The sequence below is a fragment of the Crotalus tigris genome, unplaced genomic scaffold (assembly GCF_016545835.1).
Source record: "Crotalus tigris isolate CLP2741 ecotype Arizona unplaced genomic scaffold, ASM1654583v1 scf7180000024432.2438137, whole genome shotgun sequence".
Classification (NCBI taxonomy): Eukaryota; Metazoa; Chordata; class Lepidosauria; order Squamata; family Viperidae; genus Crotalus; species Crotalus tigris.
The window spans coordinates 36240-57004 of NW_024100599.1; the positions used below are offsets into that span (position 1 = coordinate 36240).

At 36.0% G+C, this 20765-nt stretch overlaps 1 protein-coding gene across 30 annotated transcripts in view; it reads left to right on the forward strand.

The window, feature by feature from the left end:
• The first annotated feature begins 991 nt into the window (after nucleotides 1-991).
• Nucleotides 992-20765, forward strand: part of SORBS2 (sorbin and SH3 domain containing 2) — a 205273-nt gene continuing 185499 nt past the window's right edge. For 9 of the 30 annotated variants that reach the window (XM_039330695.1, XM_039330696.1, XM_039330709.1 and 6 more), the window contains exon 1: nucleotides 1064-1549. The gene's annotated coding sequence lies outside the window, so the exon portion shown is untranslated. Of the gene's footprint in view, nucleotides 1550-20765 lie in introns of all 30 variants that reach the window. The other 21 variants (XM_039330687.1, XM_039330688.1, XM_039330683.1 and 18 more) reach the window with 17 other exon arrangements.

A 20765-nucleotide genomic window follows, 5' to 3' on the forward strand; every position in this document is an offset into this window, starting at 1 on the left:
CTGTGGCAAAAAAGTCGTAAAATGGAGCAAAACGCACGTTAACAAATGTCTCTTAGCAACAAAAATTCTGGGCTCAATTGAGGCAATGTACAATGATGTATTCTATACTAACTATGATGTCATTTGATATTGGCTTTGTCTAATGTGTGTTGCTGTGCCAGTCTCATTTGGAAATTAGTGCCATTTTGGACTATGTCTATTATCTGTGATGACCTATTAAAACCTTGCTAGGAAACACTGGTGGCATTTAAAAGTATAATTTATTCTGATATATAGAACTAGTTATTGCAGAAAGAAAAAAAGTTTTCTTGCTCTATTCTCTTTAGGCTAGAAAAGTTAGTATTAATCTCCTGAATTAACAAAGCCTTGTTATTAGTGATACTAATATTTCAGTTATAGCAAGTACCCTTTTATCTTCCCCTGCCAGCATGATTAGAATCAGGGATGGGAGTTGTAGTACTGCACCTACAGGGCCCCATTCAGATTCCCTATTAATGCATACAGGTGCACTTCGTTATAAATAATCAGAATGGCTTTCTAAACATTTTTCAAGCCACAGACCAGTTTTAGAGGAGAAAGGAAAGAAGAAAGGTAAAAGGAAAAGAGATAATTCTATTGGTTTACACTGACTTTCTCTAACGGTGTGTCGTGCAGGCGAGACTATTGCCCGACTGCCCTGCTTTAGAGCAAGCGAGACCAACCGCGCGCCGCAGAAAGGTCTGTGCGCGTCCTCCCCGCGTAACAATGAAGTCCAGCCGCATTTTACCTTCGACGTTGACTGGAGCGGAGGGAGACAAGCTGCACATGATCAACCATGCTTGGGAGAGCTGTCCGTTGGTTGTTGCCATGACTACAGAAAACTCACGGAACCCAATGAGCTGTCTACAGGAGAGCTGAAAGGACCAGCCATTTTGCTGGGGGTTGGGGGGCGGGGGGTGTAAGGAGACAGTAGCATGTTATGCTGGGTTTACCGCGGAGTAAACAACCACAAAAAGGGGGTGTATGTGACTTATTGTGAGGAAGCCGAAGAAACAAGTTATCCGCGCCTCCTTAGTAGAGCACGGAATGTCTCCAAGCTGCCATTTTGACAAGCGGGCTCCCGCTCACCGGGAGACAGGGTGGAATGCAGCGTGATCCGCTCTACGTCTCTCGGGCACTTCGCGTTTTGCAGGCTGGGGCGCGCGCTTGGAGGCGCATCTTGGAGGCAAACGGGGAGGGGGAGACGGCGAGGCTCTTCCCCGCAATGTTATCTCGAGCGGTCTCCCGCTGCCCTGCAAGCGTAAAGTGGTGACCCCAAAGAAGGGTGTTGCCCTCCCTTCCTGCCTAGGGCGACTGCTCGTCGAGGAGCAGCCGCACCAGCGGCAGAGAGCGAGCGAGCAGGTGTGCGATTCGCGGCGGGCTCTGCCTTGCAGGCTTGGGGGGCGGGGAGCCACTCAGGTTGGTGTGCACTTCCTATTAACAGATTGCTGGGTTGGGAGCATCTGGCTGAGGATTTAGTCAAAGAAAGCCTGCTGCTGTTCAAGCGCGTCTGAACCGCTCTGGGAGCAAGGTAAGCTTTTGTTTGGGTGCACGGACTGCTTGCCGCGGAAGAGCTCCTAGGTGGTGCTCGGGAGAAGTTTTTTTTTTTTTTTTTTTTTTTAACCCTTTCATATCGATTTTCCATTCAGTTGCAGGGCAATTTTCTTCCCAGACGCTCAGCATGGGAATGCCCGTTTTCCATCTATTGTAAGCTAGGAAATGCTTTCTCAATCGGCTGTCGCCCGTTACATGTATCCTTCGTGTAGTCGGCGGCTTCTTCTTACAAATGTTCTCTCTACTTCGGGGGGGGGGGAAAGGGAGTCAATATTTCGAGGTTTAGAGAGAACGTTCGACTATCAAAATCTGTCACCGAATCTCTGCCTCCTTCCTTACTGACATTTTGCGCAGCTTTGAGGTTGTTATAAGTGGATTGAAGGCACACACAACCCTCCTTTACTATTGCTCCGGTGTTGTATTGTTATCATAAGTAGGTCATAAGGGAAAGCAGTGTTTGCACTAGTTTTCTGGACGAAGTGGCCCACTGCTTTGTTTGATTAGTTTCTGATGCTTGTGCTGTTAAGAGGTGTGTAAGTGGGAGAAGTCTTCACACCTTTCCAGAGGACACCCACGTACCAAATTCATCTCTAGATGCCTAATGCAGCACTTGTGTGCCTCAGTTTGGAGTTGGATTGAAAGAAAGGAAGCCACAATGCCACATAATAAATTCAGCCAAATAACATACAAACTGCTTTGAAACCTATCTCGGGTGGCAGTGTCTGTCAAGAGCAGGGAGGGACAAAGGAAATGAAACATAAGCATGAAATGCCTACAGAGCAGTCCAAAGGAAATGATTCTGACATATATCTAGTGTTATACCTCTTTAGGCTTCTAGTTCCTGAATGAATTGTTCCGTGAAATCATTCATAAAGCAGACTCCTAATAACAATAAACTCTTAACAGAGCAGAGATCAGTAAAGTGTACTTTAAAGAACAGGATAAAAATGTACCAAATGTATCATTTATTTGGCAAAATGTCATAATTTTGCGCTGCTTGGAAAGAAAATCTGGAATACATCCTCTGTTTTATTCTAGAGTCTCATATCATTTGCCTTAAAAACCATGGGTAATTTTAACCTTTATTAATAGATTAAACATTAAAAGCGGCTAAGCCTATGTCAGTTGGTAAATTAGTAATGAAGGGGCCTGATGTGCTTATGAATGAAGCAAGCTGTAAGGGTGTCAAAGTCCAAATGTTTTTCAAATTTTATAGTGTATTGAACCATTTCTTATGAATGTGTACTGAGGGATCATTGTACACAAAATTGGATATTTTCTTTAGGAATTCTTGCTTTCCAAGTTCTTATCAAATGCATCCTCTGCCTTTAATCCTATTAATTTCTTTCCAATTTCTGAATTAAACCATTCTCTTGTTATTTTTATTTGCTTCAAGGGGTCTGAGACTTGAAGTTTTTGCCTTATGTTCTATGATGTGAAATTCTTTTTTGTAGCACACTCAAGACTACATAATTTAATGTAGTCTTGAGACTTCTGCTAAAACAAGTACTATTTCACACACTGGTATCTATAAATGCAAAACCTCTACAGCAATCAGAATATGTGCTGTTTGTTCACATCAATATTTCTTTGTGTGTAATTGTAAACATGTTAAGAAGTGGTAGATTTATTTTTTAGGAAGAAGTAAAGCATGGAGCACTGTCTCCATTAACAAGTAATGATGAGGACAGTGTTTGCATGGAGATACATTGATGATTTTTTAAGTTATGCAATGGCCTCAAACAGAACTAATGTGTTTGAGTGTTAAGATTTTATCTACACAAAGAATAGGAAGCCTTGGGCTCCCCAGATATCTTTTCCAATCATCTTCACTAGTTACTAGGGACTATGTGCACTATTGTCCTTGACATATGGAGGATAATATCAGGTGTCTTCCTGATGGGTTGGGACTGGAGGCATTTAACAAGGACACAAGAATCTGCAACTTATGAAAAGGATTTTTTTATATAGAAAAATATTCCAATAACAACAATATATTAAAATCAAATCCTGTATAAAAGAAATTCAGGGCTCAATTTTTGAAGCACATTCTCCTACCCAAGCTGTGGAAAAGATTTGATGACACCTTCTTTTGAATGGGGCACCAAGTAATGTCCAGATCTGTTATAAGGATTTCTTCTGTGCAAGAACTAACTCTCAAAGGTATAAGATTGCTTTGTCCTATTATTCTACATTTGTGGATTCTTGGAGGACCATATTTTCTTCAGATATTAATTTATGCATTCATTTACATTCTGTTACTTTCTGGGGTCCACTTACCATCATTGTGACAGACCTCTTTGATATGTCAAATAACTTAGGGGAAGGTACATGATATAATTCTTCTTCATCCAAATTATCATGCAATTGTGACAGAGTTGAAGAGAATCGCTCTGTTCTTACAGCATTTTTAAAAATACAGATACCAATCATTGCTTTTGACATAAGCCTCCTTCAAAACAAAAGGAATGGGAACAAATTGTTCATGCAATCAGATCAGGGATCTGATAATTTGACTAACTGAAAAGCAGTACTGGAGCTTTTTTGCCACTATAGACTAACATATAGCTTTCTTGGATGCAACACAGTGCAGAGAAATGTGCTAGGGATTAAAGAGAGAAGGAATGATTCTGCTACCCTTACTTTATATTTTGTTTTACGCGTTAAGAAAAAAGATGATGATGCAGTCTGGCTTCTTCATGCAATGACCTTCCTAGTGATCAAATTATCTTGTGACCAGATGCTTCTAATTGCATGCAATCTTGCTCTATAGGTAGTCCTCAACTTATAATAGCTCATTTAGTGACCTTTCAACATTATAACCCAACAGAAAAAGTAACATGACTTTTTCACACTTAACAATCATTGCAGCAGCTCCCTGGCCACGTGATCAAAATTCAGACACTTGGCAACTGTCTCATATTTATGATGTTTACAGTGTCCTGGGATTGTGTGATCATCTTTAATGATAAGTAAAGTCAATGGGGAAGGCAGGTTCACTTAACAACCATATTACTAATTTAACAACTGCAATGATTCACTTAACAAATGTGTCAAGAAAAGTCATAAAATGGGGCAAAGGTCACTTAACAACTCTCACTTAGCAACAGAAATTTTGGGCTCAATTGTGGTCATAAGTTGAGGACAACCTGTATATCATTTCCATGGTCAGGCAATTTCCATTTCAAGGCAGTCGTTCTCTGAAATGGACCAACCATAAAGTAAAAACAAAACTAGTAGCTAGCCTTGATATGTGAGTCATTTTCTTTTATTTTTTTTAATCTGTAGCTCACTTGGAAGAAAATAATCCCAATTGGTTTATTGTTCTTTCACTTTGGACAGTTTTGGCCATGTTTGCTTCATCTTGGCTCCAACACAAGGGAAGAGTTACAAGGAGAGGAAAATGGAATTTGTCAGCAAACAAACAAAACAACTCCTGCATTTTAGACTGGAATCAGCAGAGTTAGGAACCAAAAGTATCCTATGTCCCTATTTTATATATTTATGTGTCAGGTTTCTATATAAATACATAAATACAAACTTCCAGATAAATACTGTCCCATCACATTTGTTGTTGTTGTTAATTGCGAAGTCATGTCCGACCCATTGCGATCTCATGGACAACGTTCCTCCAGGTCTTCCTGTCCTCTACCATCTTCTGGAGTCCATTTAAGTTCATACCTACTGCTTCAGTGACTCCATCCAGCCATCTCATTCTCTGTCGTCCCCTTCTTCTATTGCCCTCCATCTTTCCCAGCATTAGGCCCTTCTCCAGTGAGTTCTTCCTTCTCATCAGGTGGCCAAAGTATTTGAGTTTCAACTTCAGGATCTGGCCTTCTAAAGAGCAGTCGGGGTTGATCTCCTCTAGGACTGACCGGTTTGAACGCCTTGCAGTCCAAGGGACTCGCAGGAGTCTTCTCCAGCACCATAGTTCAAAGGCCTCAATTCTTTGGCGCTCAGCCTTTCTTATGGTCCAACTTTCACAGCCATACATTGCAACTGGGAAAACCATGGCCTGGACTATACGCACTTTTGTTGGCAGGGTGATGTCTCTGCTTTTTAATATACTGTCTAGATTTGCCATAGTTTTCCTCCCCAGGAGCAAGCGTCTTTTAATTTCTTGGCTGCAGTCCCCATCTGAGGTGTTCTTGGAGCCCAGAAAAATAAAATCTGTCACTACTTCCATTTCTTCCCCATCTATTTGCCAGGAATTGAGAAGGCCAGATGCCATGATTTTTGTTTTCTTAATGTTGAGTTTCAAGCCTACTTTTGCACTCTCCTTCTTCACCCGCATCAAGAGGCTCTTAGAGTGGTATCATCTGCATATCTTAGGTTGTTGATATTTCTCCCGGCAATCTTAATTCCAACTTTTGATTCATCTAACCCTGCCTTTCTCATGATGTGCTCTGCATATAAGTTAAATAGGTAGGGCGACAGTATACAGCCTTGCCGGACTCCTTTTCCAATTTTGAACCAATCAGTGGTTCCGTGTCCAGTTCTCACTGTTGCTTCTTGACCCGCATATAGGTTTCTCAATAGACAAATGAGATGGTCTGGTACTCCCATCTCTTTAAGAACTTGCCACAATTTGTTGTGATCCACACAATCAAAGGCTTTTGAATAGTCAATGAAGCAGAAGTAGATGTTTTTCTGGAACTCCCTAGCTTTCTCCATGATCCCATCACATTTAATGAGGCCTATCTCAAGAGCACAGTGGTTCTTGTGGTTAGGACCCTGGGTTGACAAACAACAAGCCTGTGTTTGAGACACAAATGTTACCATAGGATGGAGTGAACTCCCATTATTTGCTCCAGCTTCCTCTGGGGACATGAAAGAAGCTCCCATCAGGGCATCCCCAGGGAAAGGGGATGTCACTGGCTAATCCTTTTAGCCCAGAAGTGCCTCAACACTTCCAAAATGAGTACACGTGTGACAGCTATCTTCAGTATATATGTCATTATAGGGCCAAGGACTAGTAGATTGGACTTAAGTCTAGACATGAATAAGAAATGTTGGTCAACAGATTTTAGCACTTAGATTCTACCTTATATCTTAGAACCTCAAGGAATATATGACATTCACCACATCCATAAGTTGCTCAATACTCAGAACTGAGAGTTCTTGACCATTCATGCAGTAGTTAGATGTACTTGTGATAAAATGCACACTCCACCAGGAGTAACTTGTAGGAAACCATTTTTCTATGCCAGGTTTAACAACCATCTTCTACATCACTTGACTATGAGCCAGCAATGTGCAGCAGCAGCCAAAACAGCTAATACAGTCCTGGATTGTATAAACAGAGGCATAGAATCAAGATCACGCAAAGTATTAGTACCGCTTTACAAAACCCTAGTAAGACCACATCTCAAATACTGCAGCCAATTTTGGTCACTATATCACAAAAAAAAGATGTTGAGAGTTTGGAAAAAATTCAGAGAAGACCAACTAGGATGATTAAAGGCCTGGAGACTAAAACATACGAAGAATGGCTGCAGAACTTGAGTTTGGCTAGTCTAAAGAAAAGAAGAAATAGGGGAGACATGATAGCAGTTTTCCAGTATTTGAGAGGCTACCACCAAGAGGGGATCATGTTATTCACCAAAGCACCAGAGGGCAGGACAAGAAACAATCGTTGGAAACTGATCCAAGAGAGAAGCAACCTGGAATTATGGAGAAACTTCCTGACAGTGAGGACAATTAACCAGTGGAACACCTTGCCTCCAGAAATCGTGGGCGCTTCATCACTGGAGATTTTTAAGAAGAGGCTAGACAATCACTTGTCTGAGATGGGGGATGGACTAGAAGACCTCTAAGGTCCCTTCCAGCTCTATTCTATTCTACATGGCTTGGCAGAACCAGAGTAGATTATTAGATTACTTATATGTACACCTTGATAAGTTCCTTTTTAAAAATGATCATTTTTTTTTCATTTTTTCCATTGGAGTATGCATAGCACTAACACAGAATGACATGGCAATGATTACAGATAGTAGCTGGCAAAATTCTATAAAAAGGGAAATTGTGTAGCTTATAGCCATATAAACTGTTTGTCAATATTTTTGGTATTAATTGATACTAATTTATAGAAGGTTGTCTGAAATCTTAATTTGTCTTAGGACTGCATTATACTGGAATTAGTAAATCTCTTATCTGGATTCCCTTCCTTCAAATGATCAAAATGCAGACCCAGGGAGAGCTGGGCTAGATCTTTTCTATGTGGAGGAGTTTCTTTCCATGGAATCACATTGATTCATATAAATTTCCCATATCTCTATAGTCTGAAATCACACAAAGTTTCAACATAAACATCTAGACATTATTATTAATAATAGAATGTCAAAACAATATAAAATTAAAGCATAAGAGCCATAAAGGAAATGGTCAGATAACACATTCATGCATAGGCAAAAGCTCCAATAGATGATGTATCAGTGGAAAAGAGCATCTCATGGTAAGTGTTTGAGAAGATGCAAATCATTTGAGAGCCTAGTCTCCTGTTGACAGACATTTAGTGAAAAGGTTTAATCTAAGTAGGACATTTTCAGTAGTGGCATCAATCTTATTAAATGCCCTTTCCAAAAAGGCCCGTTTAGCCCCAATAATTTAGTTACAGGCAACAGGTTAAAAAACAAAGAAGGACAGAATGGGCAAATAATACATAAAATAATTTAAATAGTTAATAATAGCCAGCTGAAAAAAGCTACCAAAAATAATTATATCAGATTAGAAATTATTGAAACTTTGTTTGAATCAAGATCAATACTTGGTAACTAACTATATGTACATATCTATGTTGTTTTAGTAGCAAAAATACTGAAATGATAAGTCATTGTTTTCTGGGATTTGTCTACACCCCTCTCTCCATGTCTCAGCCTACATCTCTTAATACTCCATCCTAGTATTATAGGAAGACAGCCTATTATCTATGTTAGCCTATAGCAGTCAAAATAAGTCTGGTAGCAACTTTTCAAACTAATTATATTAAAAGACTGGACTGTTATGAGTTACCATTTATGCCTTTAATTTGTGAAAGTACTACCAGATTGCTTCTGATTTTTTGTATTTGATATTAATGCTATAAACTGTTGCGATAGCTAATATTAAGGGAAAAAGTAGCTTTTCCATTATTTCCCATTTTATAGCAATTAAGATTTTAATATATGTACCTAATCAAAAGCCTTAATAATTGTATGTGTGGCATCTAGGGGTAATGCTGTACATATTTGAGGTGAATACTTCCATTATTATTCAGAATCATTGTTTTCTTAGAATTATGAAAGGTATACAATTTGCTGTGCCGAAAACAAAAGAATTTTTTTTGATACATTCACATTCTGAAAAGATCCCAATGAAATTTGATTATAAAGCTTAAGTTAGTGGCTATATTTGGAGAATTCTGCACACACTGATTTTGTGAGTTTATCTTGGCGTCCATACTGATTATACATAATATATATATGCATTTAATATGTTTGAGTTAATAATATGCATGAGTTAGCCACACTAACTTACCTTGGCTGATTTGGAAAAAAAAGGCAGGGACGGTAAACTGGAAAGGTAAAAAAACATGCTAGAGAAGATTCATGGCAAAGCAAATCCATACTGTTGCCAAGAAAACTATGTGGATATTTCCAAGAAGATGAGCAGACTTCAAGGTCAAATCAAAGCAGACTTTACTTTTTTTTCTTCCTGTCAGTCATGTCCAATTCTTGGAGACTGCCTGGACAAGATTCTATCTTACCTTTATATAATTAACAAATGAAAGGGAAGATTTAAGAGTAAGATTGGAAACTCATATTTTGCTGAAACATGTACTCATGAAGAGAACCACATACTGGCACCTCAAACATTTGCTTCTCCATAAATAGAAAGGTTTTAAATATATTCTTCTAACTGCTATCACATCATGGGTCAAATACAAATGGCAAAGTTGTTTCACGCACCCTGTCCTTGCTTATCATTCATCGTTAACAATTTCTGTATAATGCTTATTGCTCAATAGATTATGGAAGCATATGTGATATGTGTGTGCAATCCACGTAGAACACCATTTGCTTTAACCAATATATTTTAATATTTTTGATCAAACAGAAGTCAACCTTAACTAGAAAAAAATATACAGCAGATAAATTATCTCTATATCTGCCTATATCTTTACAGATACAGGCAAACATACAAAGCAGAATTAAATGAATAGCATTTGTAAATATCTCCTTAAAGGATGTTGCATAATTATCTTGTATAATTTATGCTGGGAATTATCACATTATTCATACACTAATGTGATTTGTGGAATTAATAATCAAAACGTAGGCAGTTTCTGAGTTTCCATATGTAACTAGGTATCCATGCTACTTGTGTTAGATTAATACAGTCAAGTGGGGAGTGTCCTTAGTCACTGGAGAAATTTTGTCATGTTTAAAGAGTTACAGCTGCTGAACATGGACAATAGAAAATTGAAGACTGTTTTTAGGTGCATTTGGTAAGATGCTAAAGCTGTTAGTATATTTCATGTGCATAGTTCTATTGTTGCTGCTATAAATAAATTAAGCTCCTGTTGTTTTTTTTGTACAACTTAAGTCATCTTTGTTTCTATTTTATCTTCAATGTGAGAATAACTCTGTGACCCGAGATGCACATGCAACTTGTGTTCCAGTATGTACAACTTGTAAAAATACAAAAAAAAAAAATAAAATTGCTCCCTTGTTCTCACTAGCTTTTCATATGCATCTTTGTTGTCCAATAGGCTCAAGGATGTTATGTACAAATTAGAATTAATACTTTTTTTCTCATTGGTGTGATCACTTGTATACATCACTTGCATACCCGAAAGAGGTAAAACACAAACTGTAGCAGTATAATCATTCCAAAATTAAGTTCATACATAATTTAGAAAGTTAAAGTGGGTAACCCATAGAAAATATTCTTGAAATGTTAACAAAATAGAATAGGTATACCCTTACCTCTGCCCATTTTTCCATTACTGATGCCCTTACTGGGCATTTATTTTGTTCAAGTAGATATTGTAGAATGACTGTAGGAATCCTGTACACTTTTCAAAAAGAACAGTTAAGTGTGATGAACACTTCATCTGTAGCCAGATTCTGATCCTTACTACAAAGATAAAGATGGATGCCCATAAGTCATTTTTTTTAATTCCTGATGATGTAACCTTATTGTGGAGTGCTTTAGAAGATTTTTTTTAATCTTAGGAATCATTTTATAAATAAAGTATCCTGCAACTGGATTTGCCATGGTAATTTCTGCCCAATCTTTAAGCAAGCTAAGAAAAAGGCTTTAATGCCAATTACAGTTGCACAGACTAGCCTCTGATTCATAAAGAAGGCTGTTAGCTGATTTATGATTGGGCTTAAATACAATTCCCTGACTCAGAGACAGATAAGGTATTCTCAGTGCTATTAGCCCGAAAAGAACTTTCTATCAAAGCCTGCGCCTGCTTGAACAACACATGGTAGCATAAAATATGGTGTATATGTATACCATATCATGGGAGGAAGCCTAGAAAGTTAACTACTGTAAAATAAAATGGCATTTTTCTGACAGTAAAACTCAAATGTCTGGAAAGGTTTAGCTTAAAGTTTAACATCTGCTATATACACACTTGACAATGCTCTGAAGTCCGGTTACTGAGTGTTAAGAAATTTTCTGAAAAGTTCAGTGAATCCAATTGAAGAAATGATTGCATGTTAAAATGCTTCACACTTGGTGTCAGTAACTATAGTTATCTGCTATTATGTTTTTATATATTTCAAATCATTCAGCTACTACTGCCTTCCAATATTTAAATAGACATATGGACGACAGGAAAGTTATTTTCTTCATATTTCATCTGATTTTTAAAAATTCTATGAAATCATATTGCAAAGAATCTGAATCACAGATCCTAATAACAGCTGTAATCATCCTACCTTAGAGATTTCCCCAAATTTCAATGTTCATGTGCTGTAGGATATGTATGTGTTTAAATTAAGAATTGCTTGAAAATCCGGGAGTGATTTTTCCTCCCATTTGATTGGATTTTCTAGGTTAATGTACCTGATGCCATTTCCTGTTTGCTAGTGGGTGGAAGAACTTTGTCCTGGTAGAATGTTAACATTTCTGAAAAAAATAACATAAGCTGGAAAACTTCCTTATAGCACTCTAGAGTTGTTGGACTGCAGGTTTTATTGTTTAGGAAGATTGTAGTCTGAGCCCATATTAAAAGAAAAGAGCTAAACTAAACGAAAGACTACCTTTCCTATGTATGTTTATACAACCACTTGCTTATGATAACTGCTTGTGAATTTTCAGTAGGTAATATGCAGTTGTATGGACAGCTGCAGATCTCTTACTTTTAAGTCATTCAGCCAAAAACTTCCTAAAGAGATTTAGGAAGTTTGTATTCAAAACTGTTCATGTCCAGTATTATGTCTTCTTTTTGTTGTACCTGGTCACGCTTGAACCAGATGTCCTAGAGAAAGAGAATTCAAATGGACACCTTCCAATGACTGTAGTCCTCCATGACAATCAAAGCAAAATGGGGAAAATGAAGCTGCTATTCCTACTCCAGGAAGAATAAGAGATTTAATATTGCCCAGTGTCATTTCATGTGTATCCTTCATTTCATATTTCATTTCATATTTAATATTTTATGGCTATTCAAGTAGCAGTCATCTTCCTCCATCCAGTGTTAGTTCCCTAAAATTTAATTTAGTCTTGCTACTCAGTGGGAAGGACATGATTAATTAGTAGTCCCAAGCATCCTCTTGAGGTATGAACATTTTCCCATCTCTTCTCTCTCAAAAGAAGAAAAGGCATATATAATTTCAGTAAGTGTTTCAAGCTAACATACCCTGGATTACAATTATACTCAGAAGAAAACTTCTGGTAAACAAAATCCATCTGGTTTTGTTTTGCTTTTAAGAGCCAAAGTAGCATCTGACACATTAAATATTGTAGGTATTATTACAATATTTAATAATGAAAAGTAACTTCATCATTTAAATTTTTACCTGAAGCCCAAAGATATAATATCTGCAGTGGCCATTCTAGCAGATCAGTAGTTTTGTTAATTTTCCCTCTTGGGCTGAAAAGTGCTATATGTGAGTATTGAAACATACTCTCTAGTGAAGAAGCATTGAGTAAAATTATATTCAGAACAATTTATCATAGCAAGGTTGAAGTGATTCAGTAGCTTACTGAAAAACCTTTTGTGGTATTCCCATCCTTCATTTTATTCCCATCCTTCATTTTATTATATTAAGCTTCTTATTTTGACAATAGCATGGATCTATAGAATATTAGTGATGTTGCTAAAGTTTAGAAATAAATGATTCAGTTAATACCTACTTCAAAAATATGTTCAGATATTTGGCTGAAAGCTTCCGTACTAATTCTATAGGTTGCCACTTTAGCTAGAACAATAAAGCTGTGATTTTTTTTTCTCTTGCGACAAAATTGCATAAAATAATTATTTCTTGTTAAGAGAATGAAACCTGGCACATTTTATTGAGATAATTTCAGAGAAGTTGTGCAGAAAACCTGTTTATTTACATTTAAAAAATACCTTACTTTATGTATCTTGTGTTTTTGTATGTTTCTGTATTTAGTGAGCATTTTCCATGTTTGTGATATTCTAGGTAAAGTTTTGCTGAGAAGAATAAGTTCAGAGGTGAACATAGTGCAAGAACAGCCTTTATATTTTGGATTGGGGGCAATTTGCTGAATTCTGTATATGTGCTACGTGCCTATGCAGCTATTTCACTCACTCATTCACATACAACAAAATGAATGTAGTATATAATATATACTATATAATATATACTACACACGCACGCACACACACACAAACACACATATGCATGTATAATTACTGCAAACTCTAAAGCTTTTCCTGCTTAAAAGATGAAGAGAACATAGAAAAAAAAGAAAACATTTTGCTCTTTTTTGGTGAAAAGAATCTCCTTTTTCTCTGTGTTTCAGAATAGAGAAACTTAACTCAAAACGATGGGTTTACTTTAAGGTGCAAAGACACAAACTATTTTGGATCAAGCCTTATTTTGGCTAAATTATATACAACAAGCACAGATTAGCTATTCTCAGGCAAAGAAATGGACAGAGCTAAGATAACCTTTTTTAAATAAAGAATCAGATGAGTTCATTGTATTTTCTGTGTTTTATGACCAGTTGAATCCAGAACAAGGAAAGAAATAAAATTAAAACATCCAGTTTCCAAGTACAGTCAGCATCTATTTAGTTGTAGTAAACACAGGAAAAAAGAAAGAAGTAATCAAATTCACTGCTAATATACATAATTATATTAGTTGCAAACATTTCAGTTTCATTATCTCTTTTTACTTTATTGCTTGTTTCCTAAATTTCGCTTACTTTAATTGATTATTTAGCCTTATGAACAACTTGTTTATGTATGCTGCTGGCTGCCAGGAAAACCTAGAAATGCTGTGTCAGATATTTGCATCTTGATCCGAGAACAGTCAGGAGCTATAAAACACCATGGACCTATCTATGCAATTCTTTAAAATAGGGGAAACTTCCGATATATATCCTGATAAAAGAAGCAGTAGAGAAGTGCGTGATCAGCTTGTCTCTATCCTCATGTTAGCTTCAAGGACACACTTGTCTGGTGAAAGGAATCTTTTTATAGCAATCCTCGGATACAACTGAGAGGAGTATGTTGAAATGAGACAAAGTAAATGCCTTGCACTGTTCTCCTCTCACTATATTAGTTAAATAATTAGATGGTTTCAGTCTGACTGCTGGATAGCTCAGGTGGATATTTATAAACCAAAGTCTATTCCTGTTGTAAATCTGTCTTGGAAATGTTTGATCAGAGATTTAGCATTTCGGTATCCCATGGATGTCAGCACTTCAGTGGATAAGCTACAGCTCTAATTTCTTGGTAAAAATTTTATTCCACTTGGAATCTGCAGCATCCAAAAAATACTAGAGAAGGAAATCCTGATGAAAAATATAGCATTTTTCATCCTCAAATTAGGGAGATGCAACCAGGCTGGGATTGCTTCCCCCTTCTAACTTAAGATAACATTAGTTGCACTCAGAAAGCCATAAAGATTTGGCTCTTCCCTCAGACATTAAGCCACATACTTAGTTGAGAACAATATGTGATTTTAGTGATATATGTCGGCTATAAAGAACCTTAGTTATAGTATTATTGTTGTTAATAGTGGCTTTTGCCTTGTTTTCTATGGGCTTTATAAGTTTTCTCGTGTATTTTTATGTGAAATAGGTAAACATACACTTTCTAGATAAATAGAAAAGTAAATTAGAATCACATTGGAAAACTGCAAAAATCGATCTCAACAGTTTGGTGTGTATAGTTTTCAGAGGACAATAATATTGATAAACTACATATTGGGAACCACATGACAGTTAAGCAGTCAACTTTGCCACAATGCTTACACTGCTGGTGGAATAGAATATTCTCTTGCTGGATTACAGAATTTAAGAATTGTATTTGCACTTCTTCAAGCTGCTATAAGCTCTCCAGTTTCTAGAGATGTGAAAAATAGTACCAAAAATGTTGCAATTTCAACTTCTAACTTTGATTTGTGTTTATGTTGTCTTTCTGTTATCTGTCAGTCCCCTTTCAATTACTAGCCGATGCATGTAAAGATTTCTTAATTCCTGTTATTTTCATGGAAATTAATTAGCATGTAGCTAGGCCTTAAGGTGTTTATTAATTAATAGTGTGTATATGTCTCTTTGTCTGTCTGTATTAAAATACAATTTACTAAGCTCATTATTGTAGAACTGACATAAACCATCAATAATGGGGCCAGTAGATGGGCCTGTCCAACCCCTTTGTCATTTGATATTACAGTAATCAGATGACCATAAGTTAATACGGTCACTTAAAGAAGAAAAGTTCACATTATAATTTCCTTTTAGGTGACAACACATTTTGGTCCAGGGAATTATCTTCTTCCACTATCAATTGCTCAATATTGAGCAATATTTAAAGGAGCCCTACTCCAGGATAGAATAGCTTGGCCTAAACTCTGCCTGTTCAATGCTGGTGTTCATTCTTTCAACTTCCAATATAGAAAACTTGGATGAATTTTACATAGCCACCTAAAGAGAATCAGGCTATATTTGATATTTTGTAGTAAATAAGTCTTACTAAAGCCATTCAGGAAATGAATACACTTATCTTTTGATGGGCATAATTTATCACCTTTTAAAAAATTGGGATGATTGTTGTTAATCCTTGATCTTTGAGCTATATGCCCACTAATTAATGATAGCTTTTATTAAATTTATAGGAATGTTGTCATCACCAGTGTCAAGTGCCCAGGAAGTCAAGAGATTCAGGCAGTTCAAATGAGTATAAAGATTTATTACAAGAATCTGAACTACTAACAGTCGAGGGAAATTAATGGGAGTTAAGAATAGAAAGGAATTCAAGGTGGGCTGGACTTAGGTTTCTTGTGAGTGTGCAGGGGCTCATGACCGATGATGTGTTTGACCCCTCCCTGGTCATCTCCTACAACTGACAGCTCTTCCTGCCTTCAATTACCACTAAAGTTTTAATATCTAAAGTAGTTATTGAGAACATGATGAGAACTCCTATGTTATTTATTTGGGCAAAGGTTCACCCCCCTGTATATTATAATCTGAATAATTTCCCCATCATTTAGTGTAATATAACAAATTATACAATCTTATCCTTCAAAGATCTCCCACTATAGTTAGCTGGGGGTTTTGTCCTATGATGATGATATTTATAAACTGAAAAGAAGACAAAATTCCACAGGCAATTCTAAATTTAATGTTATAATCTGATTATTTCCCTGACCTTTGTATTTAATGATTTTATTCTACCATATTAAAACTGCCATTTTCTAGCAGATCATATTCATTTTAAAATAGTCTTTCAATTTCAATTCAATCTACTTTGCAATTTTTTAGGTGTTTCCCCCCTTTGAAAAACTGTTCCTTTCTATCTTATATTCAACATATTTGATTTTTTTTTCCTGCAGTATTTTTGAACTCACATTATTATCACATATAATTGAAGGTACTGTTGAGATTGTTTTTGATTGGTCTGAAGTTTTCCTGACTGTATACACTTCCTCATCTGAAAAAGCCCAGTGGGTTGAGTTCCTTCATAATAGCTTCCTAAAGGAAGTATAGGAAGTTGAGGGAGGGGGGAGGAAGGGAGATATGAATGCTCAGTAAAAGACAAAGCATTCATGTTATGCTTATCTTATACAGAATATATGCAAGAACATCCCACTCATTAGAATTCCATTGAAATGCACACTTCCTTTAAAATTAATTTCAGAAGAAAAGTTTCTTCCATCAAGCTGGTTGAACATTGGTAGAAGAAAGATGCAGAAAAATTTCTATCAACATTCCTTTTCAGATTTAGAAAAGAGATGGAAGAAGATTGAGGATCTTCAGTTTATTTCTGCCTATCTTTGGGTTCTCTATCAGAGGGTAAAAACAAAAAAACAAAAATCAAGATGATGATCATGTGATTAATGTCTTGCTCCCTTTTTATGGTCATCACAGATACCTATAAGAAGGGTGTGGGCTTCAATCACATGATTTTATCCATTTTAACTGTTACCCCCCTTCCCCTTATGAGCACCCCTAGTGATAAGATTGTCTTTTTCTTTTCGTTCCTACATCCAGCGGATTGAGTAGGAAAGCAGAGAAGCAGCATCACAGTTGTTTCTCTCAGCCCCCAGCTGTAGGTTGCTTTTAACTTCCAATAGGAATGACATGAGAAGAAAGCAGTATCCTGACTGGTGGAGGAATGACAACTCCGTTGGCTGTTGTGTATATGCCCAGTTGCTAAGGGAGGCTTGCAGCATTCCTGAGGAATGCATTTTGAATCGCCTTTTCAAATTAAGTCTGTCATTTCCCTGAGTGAACTGTGTGGAGATAATTGTCTATCCTCCAAAACATTCTTGTTTGGATTTGCTGTAAGTTCTAATACATAAAATGTCATTCGGAAGAAGTGAACCATTTTATATTTATTCTCTTGATGAGTCAAAGTCTTTCCTAATTTACCTTACATGAGGTTTCCAAATCTGGTCCATAAAATTGCTTCCAATATAGTTTATGTTAGTAAAAGTAGCTTGGTTGGATGATTACCTAAAAATCTATTTAAAATTAAAAATCTATGTAGTGTATTAGAAATTCATGACTACTTTTGAAACAGGATCATTGGATCTATTTGTAGATTTTTTTTTTATTGAAAATTTTTGAGTTTTACAAAACAAATCCCTTCCCCAAACCCCCCCGCCCTCCCATACCCTCCCCCATCTCCCCAAACCTCCCATACCCTCCCTCAACCTTCCCAGAGCTGAGTACAGGCTTAATTAAAATTTTTCGAAAAAAATAAAAAATAATAAAAAAAACTTAAAACACATATAAATCCTAAACAAATCTAAATACATTAAATTAAACAGATTATCTTCTCTAAAAGATAATAATTGCAAACATTAAACACACATTAAAATATACTCTAAACATTTTCTAGTATTATGCTTATATTATTATCCATCATTCTATATAGAATCCCCAAAACACAAATTTAAACATTACTTTCTTTAAATATCTATACCTACAATATAAGATCTAATCTCCCTCTTTCTTTACTCTAAAACACAAAAATAAGCATATAAACATTCATTATACCATTAAAACTGAATACTCTTTTAAATAGTTAAACTAAATGCTTAAATTTAAACTTCTTATCTAAAATTTTCATTCAATCTCCATAATCTTCTCTCCTATCAAATAAAAAAGAACTTAAAAAACATATAAATCCTAAACAAGTCTAAATACGTTTAATTAAACAAATTACCTTCTCTTAAAAATAATAATAATAATAGAAAGAGAAAAAGAAAAGAAGAAAAAAAACCAATCTTTAAACAAATTATAATATACTCTAAACCTTTTCATATCATACTTATATTATTATCCATCATTTTATAATATACTCTAAACCTTTTCATATCATACTTATATTGTTATCCCAAAACACATATTTAAACATTACTTGAAACATTAAAATTCCCTTATACCTATTTAAATCTTTACCAATAACAAATTCCTCCACAGTAAACACATTCCTTCTCTTATCCATAAACCTCTTATAGGTAGCTCCAAAAAATTTATGAATCTTACTTCTCCCGCAATCTCAATAGTCTTCTGAGTACTTAAACTAAGTACTTAAACTTAAACTTCTTATCTAAAATTTTCATTCGATCTCCATAATCTTCTCTCCAATAACCAGTTCCATCCACTATAAACACAATCCTTATCAGTCTCTCTTGTCCATAAACCTCGAAAGAAGTGCTTTAAAATCTGCCCTTTAAAATCTGCTCCAAAAAATTTGTAAATCCTGGTTCTCCCACAAACTCAGGAACCAATACTTGTGAAGCTTCCTTAACCTCCTTCTTCTGTTGGTCTTTTTCTTTACGTTTATATGTTGCACAAGTTTCACATTTTTTATTAATATAGGCTCTTCACACTGCAATTCTGCCCTTAAAGGTTGCTCCAAAAAGTTTATAAATCCTACTTCTCCCGCAGATTCAGAAACCAATACTTGTGAAACTTCCTTGAGCTTCTTCTGTTGATCCTTTTCTTTACAATTGTATGTTACACAGGTTGTCCTCTTCTCCTCCATCTCTACTTGTTGAGGCCCCTCAAACTGAGATTTCCCAATTTTCATAAGTGTAAGCACTTCAGACTGCAATTCTGCCTTTTTTTCTTCCAAAGCTTTAAACGTGGTAGGTGGCGATGAACATACCCCCAGGACCGAAGTATAAAAGTCTTTTGCTTTAGAAACAGTATTAAGACTATAACGTATCCCCAGGTAACCCACCACCATTCCAGTCGGAACATCCCATCTAAACAAAATTTGTCTCTTTTTAAGTTCGTCTGCTAAAAAAGCAAACTCTTTTCTTCTTCTTAAAATTTTAGATGGGATCTCCTTTAAAATTATAACATCTTGTGAAGCAATTTGAAACCTCTTCTTATAAAAAGCTTGTATAATTTCATTGCGTAGGGATCTTTTCCCAAAATAAATTACCACATCTCTTGGCAAATTCTTTTGCTCTGCCACCACAGAGTTAACTCTAAATGTCTGTTCAATTTCACTAAGTATTTCCTCTTTTTCTCTATTCAAAATCACAGCAAAGTCCTTTGCAACCATCTCTCTCAGATCTCCTTGCACAGACTCACCCAAACCTCTGATTCTTAAGGCATATTCCATTTGTTTATATTGAAGCATAAGAATCTCATCTTGAAAATTTTTCATCTCTTTTTCCATGCTTTCAAATTTTCCCTCCATCAATTCCACTTTTTCTACTACTTCTTCTACGCGAGAATTCAGCTTTTCAAGAACAGAGGCAACTCCTTTTAGAGCCAAAACTATCTCTTGCCTCAAAGTCTTATTGTTTTCCTCTAAAATCTCTTTCATTTCTCCCCTAATTTGAAGTATAACATCTCCCATCATATCTTGCAAATCCTTCACCATTGTTGACTGTGCCAAAGAAGAAGGTAAAGCTATTGATTTAGATTGTTGCGCTGATGATGACACCGAAGAAGAAGCCACCTTAGGAGCTGTAGGGATTACTGGACGCTTTGGAGCCATCTTAAAGAAAATCTTTGCTCCTTCTTAGAAATTGCAAAAATTAAGCAAAGGAAAAAAAGAAATTAACTCCATAAAATCAAAAAAAAAAAAATCCTTCAAGAGGAGATCATTATAATAAAAAAGGAGTTCAAAAAAAGAGAAGAGAAAAAGAAAAAAAATAATTAAATAGAAAAAATCCATTCCATTTTTTAAAAGTACAAAAAGTACAAAAAACAAAACAAAAAAGTTAAACAAAAATAATAATACTGACACTCCATTCCAATCATTAAAAAAAAAAAGGAAAAGGGAAAGGGAAAAAAGAAACACCAAAAAGCCTGCCGATCGCCATTCTATCTTCCCCCCCCCAAAAAAACACCGAAAGGCTTGCCGATCGCCATTTTACTTTCCCTTTCAACAAAGGGAAAAAAAATAAAAAGAGGGAATATAAAAGTGAAAATAAATCTTTAAACTTAAAATCCAAATAAAATCAAAGAAAGCAAAAACTAAATCCTCTACTCAGCTCTGTCCGCTTCTAAGAAAAACTCACCAGTTCACTTTA